General features: G+C 45.4%; 1 pseudogene across 1 annotated transcript; it reads left to right on the top strand.

The window, feature by feature from the left end:
- Positions 1–7863: 7863 nt before the first annotated feature.
- LOC309870643 (cytochrome c pseudogene) lies at positions 7864–8243 on the top strand (annotated as a pseudogene). Its single transcript has one exon. The product of its transcript is annotated as a cytochrome c pseudogene (transcript).
- Positions 8244–11579: the final 3336 nt, after the last annotated feature.

Here is an 11579-nt window from a genome sequence, read left to right as displayed (position 1 = left end):
CGCCTGGAGCTGGGGCTCTGGCTGCCACGTAGTGGGGCCCACTAGCCACAGGAGAAGGCACTTGCAGACTGGAGGATCCAGACTCCCAGTGTCCTCGTTGTGTGGAACTCAGAATGCAGTGACCTCTAAATATTTCATCACATAGGACAGAAGCTTCTAGAACACTGTGAACACAGCTGACTCATGGGTCACCTAGAAACCAGCCATAGTAAACACCATTTTACGTTAACATACTCTAGGTTATGGATAGCTTGAAGGGGCTCAGTTTGCAGAAGTCCTTAATGTTTTCAACTGAAAATCCTCATGTCATTTTTGGCATGTCAGTTGAACAGTTTTTGAAGGATAAGTTACCAAAATATTGATATCACTTGATCAGGGCAGCTTTTTATTCCTATTATGGTAGCATACTGTTAAAATTCCTGTTCTCCATTAATGATTTATTGTGTAACACCCTTAAGTCTTCAAGGAAAAAAAAAGTTTTAAATGTATTTATTTGAGAGAGAGAAAGAGTGCAAGCAGGAGGATTGTGGGCAAGGGAGAGGGAGAAGCAGACTCCCCATGGAGCAGGGAGCCTGAAACAGATCTCCATCCCAGGACCTCAAGATCATGACTTGAGCCAAAGGCAGGTGCTCAACTGACTGAGCCACCCAGAAAACTATTTCAAAAAAACACAGCACATTGTGTTTGCCATCACCATAATTAAAACCGTGCTGACCACTAGAAACCAGGAATACCAATAGTCATTCCACGACACACAAAGATCTGAGGCTTAGCACAAATATTTTTGGAACATCTGACAATTTAACACTCTGCTAGTGTTTTCCTTTCTCCGTTTCTAGTAAATCTGACCCATAAAGGTCTCCGTCTTCCAGCCACCCAAACCCTTTTAGATGATACTTGGCGGTGTTCTGTTAGGCAGCGGGTACACTGACCCAGACTCAGACTTCCCCTCCAGCACTTGGATAAGCCAGTGGCTCCAAGTACTCCCAGGGGCACCAGGGAATACTATGAGTTCTAAAAAAGCTGAGGAATGGAGACCTTCATTTCTTGTGTATCTGCTTTCTTCTCTTCTCTATAGCTTGTCCCTGGCTCTGCTAGATCAGAGTTGGGCATACCCACATCCTGCACATGCTTTCAGGTTCTTCTTGGTGCATGCAGGAAGCTGCACGCCAGAGGCCCGAGTGTGAGCTGTGGGTGGCAGAGCCTGGAGCACAGGGAAGCCCATCCTCCTGAGGAGCGGAGGGCAAAAGGGAAGCATTCTAAGCAATCACCATTGGGGGCACCTTTGTGCAGACCCCTCCAGCAGCTCTGACAGAGTGTGGAGGGACACAAAGCCGGGGATGGGAACCCAGAAGAGGGCAGTTTCATCAGACTATAAGAGATGACCTCGACTAAGCCAGTGGTTGCAGGAAGAGGAGGAAAGGGAACCAGGAGCACTTTAGAAGACCCAGTCTGCAAGGCTTGGTGACTGGATGTGAATGGTGGGAAGGGGGAGCTGGGGTCAACTGCCAGGCAGCACACTTGGGCCCCTCGGGGGCTCCCAGCTGAGACAGGGAATAAGCAACAGGGCAAGGTCTTGGGACCAGGGTTTACCCTGCTTCTGAACCCGATCCTTGAGCTAAGGGATAGAAAGTGACAAGAGGGAGCGCCTGGCAGGCTCAGTTGGAAGAGGAAGCAGCTTTTTTTGTTGTTGTTTTTTGTTTTGTTTTGTTTTGGTTTTGGTTTTTTATAAACATATAATGTATTTTTATCCCCGGGGGTACAGGTCTGTGAATCGCCAGGTTTACACACTTCACAGCACTCACCATAGCACATACCCCCCAGTGTCTATAACCCCACCCACCTCTCCCAAGCCCCCCTCCTCCCAGCAACCCTCAGTTTGTTTTCTGAGATTAAGAGTCACTTATGGTTTGTCTCCCTCCCAATCCCATCTTGTTTCATTTATTCTTCTCCTACCCCCTTAACCCCCCATGTTGCATCACCACTTCCTCACATCAGGGAGATCATATGATAGTTGTCTTTCTCTGATTGACTTATTTCGCTAAGCATGATATGCTCTAGTTCCATCCACGTTGTCGCAAATGGCAAGATTTCATTTCTTTTGATGGCTGCATAGTATTCCATTGTGTATATATACCACATCTTCTTGATCCATTCATCTGTTCATGGACATCTAGGTTCTTTCCATAGTGTGGCTAATGTAGACATTGCTGAGGAAGCAGCTTTTGATCTCGTGAGTTGTGAGTTGTGGTTCCACATTGGGTGTAGAGATTACTTAAAAATAAAATCTTTTTAAAAAGAGGGGGGATTGCCTGGGTGGCCAGTCTGCAGAGCCTTGGACTCTTGATCTCAGTGTTGTGAGTTTAAGCCCAGCCTTGGGGATGGAGTCTACTTAAAAATAAAAATGAAAAAAAGAAGAAAGGGAAGGAAGGGAGGGGAGAGGGAAAGGGGGAGGAGGAAGAGGGAAGGGAAGAAGGGAAGAGGCCAAATAGGAGTTTTAGGCAAGGCTTTACTGGAGGCTTATGCTCCAGGACCCCGGGAGGAGAGGTCATGGAGAATTTCTTAGACTTAAGATGGGAAGGGCACCTGAGTGACTCAGTTTGCCTTTGGCTCAGGTCACGATCCCAGAGTCCTGGGATCCAGCCCTCCATGGGACTCCCTGCTTAGCAGGAAGCCTGCTTCTCCCTCTCCCTCTGCCCCTGCTTGTATCCCTTCTCTCCTTGTTTCTGTCAAATAAATAAGTCCAGAAAGAAAGAAAAGAAAAGAAAAGAAAGAAACTGAGATGGGAAAAGGGTGAGGTTAAGCTTGTAGAGCTTCCTGGTTCTTTCCTACTTTGACATTATGCTTTCCATACATTGCCTGTCTCATTAGCATGTTAAATCTCCACCCCTGGACATGACTTTTAGCATTTAAAAGAGGGAAAGGTATGGGGTGCCTGGGTGCCTCAGTGGGTTAAAGCCTCTCCCTTCAGCTCTGGTCATGATCCCAGGGTCCTGGGATCCAGCCTCACAGCCTCGCATCGGGTTCTATGCGCAGCAGGGAGCCTACTTCCCCATCTCTCTCTGCCTGCCTCTCTGCCTACTTGTGATCTCTGTCAAATAAATGAATAAAATCTTTTTAAAAAGTAAAAAAATAAAAGAGGAAAAGGTAACTTGTGGGTACTTCCAGTGCTCACTGCACAGACTCTGACCCCAGCATGGGGTGGGGGGGGGTCCGCCCTGGTGCAGACTGGTTTGGTCCCCATCTCACTGGTTTTTTGCAGGGGCTCACTCTCTCTTTGAAGCTGATGTCCTCTTTTCTGCATTCCCGTAAAATATATTGCTCAAGAAACACAGATCCATGAATTTTCTTTTAGGGACTTTTCACTTTACAGTATAGTTGCATCACTATAAGGTTTGAGGAGGGGCCCCGAGTCCTGTTCCTATTCTATCTCAACCCCAGGGACACAGCAGAGCAAGGGCAGCCTCGCTGTAAGGTGATTTCTCTCCAGAATTTACCAAAGGCTCCACGTAGTTCAGTTTAATTTTTTTAATTGCAAAAAAACCCTGAAAATGTAGCTTTACGGGTTTCCCCATAATAACTGCATCCCCTTGATTTAGGTACAGTACACGCACTTGACCCAAGGGGGTGAAATCAGGTAGCAGGTCTGGCATTGTGCTTGCCAGCAGCCTTCTTAGGAGGTGGGGGGTGGGGAGCTCAGCTTCCTCCCTGGCTGAGAGTCATACCCTTGCTTGCACAAGGCGGCTGGCTACCACCTGGGGAGGGTAAGATGATAGAAGACACTAACCATACAGTTGCGTGGTACCGCTTACACGCCATTCTGTCGGGCGTGGAGAAACATGGGAACGGGAAGTTGGACGTGCCACTTCCCAACCAGGTCATCCAAAAGGCACGAACGTGAAAGCCATTGTGCAGAATGCACTCCGCAGCTAAACGGGAAATCGCACCTCCTTACTGCAGAACTTTAAAAGTGATCTGTAAGAAGTTTGGGAAGGGACTTGAGTAACAGATTCCAGCTCATCTTCAGAGAGCCTCAGAGAGAGGCTTTCCATCTTATGGTCTTGCCTTTTTTGGGTGTCCCCTTGGCCAGGTGTTATTAGAGAAGGCATGGGGATTTGAGGAAAGAGAGACATGATCAAAGCCACGGATGGTACCAGAAGTCTGAAAGGACAAAAAGGTGCCTGGGCCTGGCTGCGAGTTTACTTTGGATATCCTTCTCCAGGAGTGCCTCCAGATGCACCGGACAGGACGGACATGGACTGGCACGCGTGTGCCTTAAATTCTCCATGTGCGCTACACCTGCTGTGTCTCCACGTGTCACTGCACATCCAACCGATTGGGAGTCACGCTTCACTCCACTCTTTCTCTCCCCAAAGGGCAGGCACATACTAATCGTTCACTGAATACCATTTGATTGGAGAAGTTCGATTTTCCTGCAAAGCCGGACTCTGATTTTAAGGAATTTAAGAAAAAAGCAGGAGAAGCAGGTGAAATAAGAGATGCTTCCCAAGGTATTTCTTGGTCTATGGAGTAAAAACAGGATATCATTTTTATAAGGAGATAAATTTCCATATATTATTGAACAAAAATATTTATGTAAAATAGTCTATGTGTAGAAAAATGTTTAGAAAACTATCTCTGGGGATGCCTGGGTGGCTCAGACTTTAGGTAAAGCATGGGACTCCTGATTTCAGCTCAAGTCATGATCCCAGGGTTCTGGGATTGAGCCTCATGTCAGGCTCCCTGCTTAGTGGGGAGTCTGCTTGAGATTCTCTCCCTGTCCCTCTGCCCTTTCCTCTCCCCCCACACCCCAGAGGCAGGCAGAGAGAGATGGGGAATAGGCTCTCTTAAAGAAATAAATAAATCTTTAAGAAATAAAAGAAAACGGTATTATGCTAAGCTAGATAAGTCCATCAGAGAAAAATAATTATCATACGATCTCACTGATAAGAGGAATTTGAGAAGACAGAGGATCATAGGGGAAGGGAAGGAAAAATGAAACAAGATGAAATCAGAGAGGGAGACAAACCATAAGAGACTCTTAATCTCAGGAAACAAACTGAGGATTGCTGGAGGGGAGGGCCGAGGGAGGGATGGGGTGGCTGGGGGATGGACACTGGGGAGGGTGTGTGCTATGGTGAGTGCTGTGAATGGTGTAAGATTGATGAATCACAGATCTGTTCCCCTGAAACAAATAATTATATGTTAATAAACGTGTTATTATATGTTAATTTAAAAGAAATAAAAAACTATCTCTGCATGGTGGTATTTCATTTCATTTCATTCTTTATTTGAATTTTCTGCATTGTTTTAGTTTTTTTTTTTTTTTTAACAACAAACACATAATGCTCCTCACAATTATTTCTATAAGAGAAATAGTAAATTACTCAGGCTGTCAACATTTCATGAGGCTTAAATATCAACCGTAACTGGGGCGCCTGGGTGGCTCAGTGGGTTAAGCCGCTGCCTTCGGCTCAGGTCATGATCTCAGGGTCCTGGGATCGAGTCCCGCATCGGGCTCTCTGCTCAGCGGGGAGCCTGCTTCCTTCTCTCTCTCTGCCTGCCTCTCCATCTACTTGTGGTTTCTCTCTGTCAAATAAATAAATAATAATAAAAAAAAATATATCAACCGTAACTATAAATGTGGCAAAAAGCAAAACATACAACATTACCTGTCTTGGAGCAATACATAAACCCAACAATCCAGATATTATTTGGAATTTAAAATATTTATTTTGAAATTTTTAAGTTGTAAGAGTCACATTCAAGTATTTTATAGTCTACTAACATACATACTTTCATTTTTATCTACAAACTTACAGCAGATAAAAAAATAAGACCTGTGATTTTCAAACTCCACGGGCCAGACACCCAGCCACAAAACTTTGCCCATACTGAAAAGCCATGCAATGTATTACATCAACAACTATTTTTGAGGACCTACCACACGCCAGAAACTGGAATTAGGCACCAGATGCAGCGCCCACGTACATTCAGTATCCCAGCGAGTTTGGGCATATGGCCAGGCCAGTTCACAACCGACTGGTCACTTCTGCTGGAAGGAGAAGCAGAGGCTGTTGTGGCAGGTGGTGGAAGAAGAGGAGGGGCGGCCATAGGTGCGCAGGCCCAGAGCCGAGAGAGCATGCGCAGGGAACTTTTTTAGTCCCAGGTATGGGAGTGAGGAGCAGCAAGGCGAAAGGCCGGGGTTGATGGCTGCAGCCACTAATCCAGGAGTCGCCTGCCAACGTGGAGAGGGCATTTGGATTCTCATGAGAACAACTGTGGGCTACCTGGAGAAAGGCAGGACATAAGGCAGGACAGGAGGAAGAAGGCTACAAGGGGCCCAGAGCCGGTGGATGGGGGCCTGAGCAAGGCGCCGGGTTGCGACCCCAGAGCCTGGCATCCTAGCCGGTGCAGTGTGGGGGTCCTGGCCACAGGTGCAGCTGGAGGCTCAAGAACAACGAGCAGGCGTGGCCTCCAGGGGCGTGGGGGGCGGGTGTGATAGAGAGCCAAGCCGAAGTGTCCGAAAGTCAAAGTCTCCAGGGAAGAGAACAAGATGCAGGGAGTGAAATGAGAAATTCACTGACTTGCCACTAACTCCTTCCAAGAGGGAAGAAAGTGCATAGTGATGGGCCATGCGTAGAGGAGGGAGCTGTACAACACAGTAACTCCCGAATGGCACAACCTGGAAGTTACAGGACTTCCAGTCTGAGAAGTAACCCAAGCAGCAGAAGGGGCTCCCAGCTGCATCCAGGGCAGGCAGAGATTTCTGTCTCTGTCTGTGTAACTCCTGTTTGAAGGAGAAGAAGGAATATAGTCCTGGGGCATCCAAGGGAAAACAAACAATAAATTGAAGCAGCGTGTTCGTCAGGGTTCTCCAGAGAAACAGAGCCAATAGTACAGGGTGGGAGGGAGAGAGCTTTATGGTAAGAAATAGGCTCATGCTCTTATGAAGGCTGAGAATCCTCATGACATCCATCTGCAAGCTGGAGGTCCAGGAAAGCCAGTGACATAGTTCCAGTTTGAGTCCGAAGTCCTGAGAACCAGGAGCACCAACAGTGGAAATCCCAGTCCAAGGGTAGGAGAAGACTAATGTCCCAGCTCAATAGTCACGTGGGCAGTGAATTCTCCCTTCCCATCTTTTTGTTTTATCCAGCCCTCAACAGATTGGGTGATGCCCACCACATCGGGGAGGACCATCTGCTTCACTCAGTGCACCAACTCAAATGCTCGTCTCATCCAGACACACTCAGAGATAATGTTTCACCGAATATCCGGGCACTCTATGACCCAGTCAGGTTAACCTATGAAATTAACCATTCTAGGTAGCTTCTCCAAAGACAGGCATGGTGGCTGGAAACGGGAGCCGGGAGGGCTAAAGTGAGGAAAATAGAAAATCCTGTGTGAAGCTACATTTCTCTGTGCACGTTGGTAGAGTCTGGGCCGATCTCAGATTCTGCCTAACTCACTCCACTCCCACAGGTGCAGTATGAGAGTGGGTGCCCTGGACACACAGGGACAGTTAGGAGATGCAGGGGGACGTAGACGGAAGGAGAGCCTGGGGTTGCTTGTCTTGGTGAGAAGTGGATTGTCGTGGGCAGGCAGTCTGAGATGGGAGAGCGTCTAAGAGCTAATGGGCATCTGTGATTTTTTTTTCTGATTACTATCTAAAGGTAGCACTGATTGTGGAAAGAGAATAGAGGAATCGGGTGAATTAAATTAAATGTCTTTAATGTGAGGAGCCAGATCCAGATATATGTGTTGTATAAATGCTTATTTTAAAAAGGCTAGTAAGTGTTAGAGAGTGGGACGTCCGGCTTGCGAGCGGGCACCTTCGTTTCGTGAGCGACGGAAGAGTGACTTAAAAAGGGTGATGTTGAGAAGGGCAAGAAGATTTTTGTTCAGAAGTGTGCCCAGTGCCACGCCGTGGAAAAGGGAGGCAAGCACAAGACTGGGCCAAATCTCCATGGTTTATTTGGCCGAAAGACAGGCCAGGCCAGGCCCCTGGATTTTCTTACACGGATGCCAACAAGAATAAAGAATAAAGACATGACCTGGGGAGAGGAGACACTGATGGAGTATTTGGAGAATCCCAAGAAGTACATCCTGGGACACAAATGATCTTCACTGGCATTAAGAAGACAGGGGAAAGAACAGACTTGATAGCTTATCTCAAAAAATCTACTAAGGAGTAATAGTTGGCCATCGCCTTACTTAGTGCAAAACAAAAATGACTCATGACTTTTTTTAGGTGTTCAGATGATCTCATGAACCAGAATTCAGATCATGAATGGCCGATAGACAATTTCTTTTGGACAGTCCTGATTTAAATAAAATGGTCTTGTGGTTAAATGAATATGATCAGCTTTTGAACCTTGATAGTAATTCTGGTTCAGCAAACGCTGTCAGTTTTCCCCTTCTAAAAATATGGTCGGAATTGATTAGTAATGTTCAGCTTTTCACAGAGGTGGTAAATGCCATCTCTAAACTTATAGGAGACTGGTTTTATATTTAGATTTATATAACTGGCTATATTCATATATTTAAATACTGAGGAAATCCCTTCACTGTCCCAGAACCAAGACTCAGCTGTGTTTCAGGTTGTGTTCATTAGCCTGATAAAGGCAAGGGTTGAAGATGAGAAGATAAGCTGGCAGTGTCCACTTTTTTCCCTTAACGATACCAATTTAATTAAAATTCCCTGCATTTAAAAAAAATTAAATAAATAAAAATTCCCTGCATCTCAAATGTTGCCTCTTTCTTAATGAAAGACATTTTAGTGTGGTTTATGTATAATATTAAATAAAGTATTTAACACTTCTCATCTAAAAAAAAAAGCTAGTAAGTGTTGATATATAACTCTTTTTTTAAAAAAATTTATTTATTTATTTGAGAGAGATCATGAGTGGGAGGGGCAGAGAAAGAAGGAGAGAGAGAATCTGTGAGCACAGAGCCCGTCACAGGACAAGCCCAAACCAAGAGACCCTCAACACACTGTGCTACCCAGGTACCCCGATATTTAACTCTTAATACTTTATTGATACATACTTTTAAAACATTTATGTATTTATCTGCATCATAACCTTCTGCTCCAGGTAGCCAAGTATGAAAAAGGGAAATGTTTTCTGAAGCTGATTGATAATTATCATGGAATGTAAAACACTTATTTTCTAGCCAATCTACTAATCAACTCTTATTTGCGGAAGTGGCCAACTTCCAAAATGACCCCCTCATCGCCCTTATCTCCTGGTGTCATGTCTTCGTGTGTTTGCCTCTCACACTGAACAGAGCTGACTACAGAAGGATGCAGTGGAACTCGTGGTGTGGAATTCCAATCATAGGTGATAAAAGACAAGTGTCTTCTGCCTTGGTCTCTCTTAGATTGCTCACTTGAGGGGAAGTGGGCCACCATGTTGTGAGGTCACCCAAGCAGCCCATGGAGAGGCCCATACCAGGAAGAATGGAGGCCTCCTCACAAAACCAGCAGCATGGGAGCAAGCCATCTGGAAACCTATCCTCTGGCCCCAGCCAAGCTTTCAGAAGATTGAGGCCCTGACCAGCTTCTTTAGTGCAAGTAATCAAAGATCCCAAATCAGAACCACCAGCTCAGCTGCTTCTGAATTCTTAAGGCAGAGAAACAACCAGATAGTAAGACTTTATTGTTTTTAAGCAACAGAGTTTTAGAGTAGTTAGTTATGCAGCAGTAAAAACATAACGTAATTAAATATTTACCAAGCATTCTCTTGTTTGCCAGGCCCTGGGTCGAGAGAGAGAAATAGCAGATGGTAATTTTTCTGCAAGGGCAGTGTCTCAGAAAGTGGAGGATCTGGGGTGAGCTGTGCGCATCCTGGTGGAAATGTCCAAATGTTGGCTGGAGCAGAGAAGGGGGTGAAGAGTCTTGAATTTCTGACCAAATAGGGCTGTTGAGGTAAGATGGTGGTATCAAACTAGCTCAGAGCAAGCCCTCTCTAAACACAACGAAATTTTGAGCAAATAAGTAAAAACACAAAAAAACCCACACTATTCAGATTTTAGAGCAAGGAATGTTCAGAGAAATTAATTTCTAAGAGTCTTGGGGCACCTGGGTGCCTCAGTTGGTTAGGCATCTAAGTCTGCTTCTCCCTTTCCCTCTGCCTGCTGCTCCCCCTGCTTGTGCTCTCTCTCTCTCTCTTTCTGTCAAATAAATAAATAAATTCTTTAAAAAAAAAAAAAAAGGAAAGAAGATACATGTCTCATACTCTGTAAGGCTAACATTTCACTTAACAAAGCAGTCTAAGGGAAGGATGTGAAAGGTCAAGTTCTAAAAATCTCCAATACCTCCCCAAATTTGAAAACAACCGAAGAACAGAACATACTTGCCAGAGGAAAAGGCATGAATGTCCCTCTAACAGCAATCTGTTCCTAACAACTACGTGGTTAGAAGAAAGGAATTGACCAGATTTCACTGGTTTCTTTTTCCACACTTGGAGAAAGTAGGAAAGGGAATTCCAGGAAGAACAAGAAAAAATGAGAAAAGCACCCACAGTAGCCAAGGAGGAGAATGTGAGTCAAGCCTAACAGTGGACGTATTATTATTATTATTATTTTTTAAAGATTTTATTTTATTTATTTGACAGAGAGAAAGATCACAAACAGGCAGAGAGGCAGGCAGAGAAAGAGGGGGAAGCAGGCTCCCTGCTGAGCAGAGAGCCCAAAGCAAGGCTCGATCCCAAGACTCTGAGATCATGACCTGAGCCGAAGGCAGCAGCTTAACCCACTGAGCCACCCAGGCGCCCCCAGTGGACATATTCTAGAAAACTGTATTTGAGAATGTCCCTCTCTGCCACAAAATCAGAAAGGATTTGGGAATCCCTCCCAAGGATTGCCTCTTTCCCTTCTGTCTGGTTGGGGAAAGGAAGTTTCTGTTGAGCAGATAACAGGATAAAGTTGGGGAGGAGTTTTGGGGAGAAAAGAATAAAATTTTACATGTTGAGAGTTTGGGTCAGAAGTAGAATTTCTGGGACGCCTGGGTGGCTCAGTTGGTTAAGCAGCTGCCTTCGGCTCAGGTCATGATCCCAGCGTCCTGGGATCGAGTCCCATATCGGGCTCCTTGCTCCACAGGGAGCCTGCTTCTCCGTCTGACTCTGCCTTCCACTCTGTCTGCCTGTGCTCGCTCTCGCTCGCTCTCTCTGACAAATAAATAAAATCTTTAAAAAAAAAAAAAAAGAAGTAGAATTTCTGAGGTTCTAACTGCACTGGAAGTAATCAATCAAAAAATCAAAAGACTTATTACCACCCAGCTGGAAATGTGGGGACTCCAGATCAGGGGCCTGGAAACTGCTATTTATATAAAAATTACAATAAACAATAAGTATTGGATTCATATCCACTAAATGGTGTGGGTTTTTTTTGTTTTTTGTTTGTTTGTTTGTTTTGTTTTTTGACTCGAGGTGATTCTGGAATGGGCCAACCTCTGTCTACTTTCAGGCCACCTCATTTAAACTAACCCTCCCCTCCCCTATCATGGGAGGGGTCCTGGTGGTGGGTAAGGCGTCTGAGAGTGAAGCAGATATGTTAGGTCACTCTGGTCCTTCTCCGAG

The sequence above is a fragment of the Mustela nivalis genome, assembly GCF_964662115.1.
Source record: "Mustela nivalis genome assembly, chromosome: 8".
Lineage (NCBI taxonomy): Eukaryota > Metazoa > Chordata > Mammalia > Carnivora > Mustelidae > Mustela > Mustela nivalis.
Note: the sequence above shows the minus strand (reverse complement) of the source record. Positions and strands in the feature narration are given on the sequence as shown.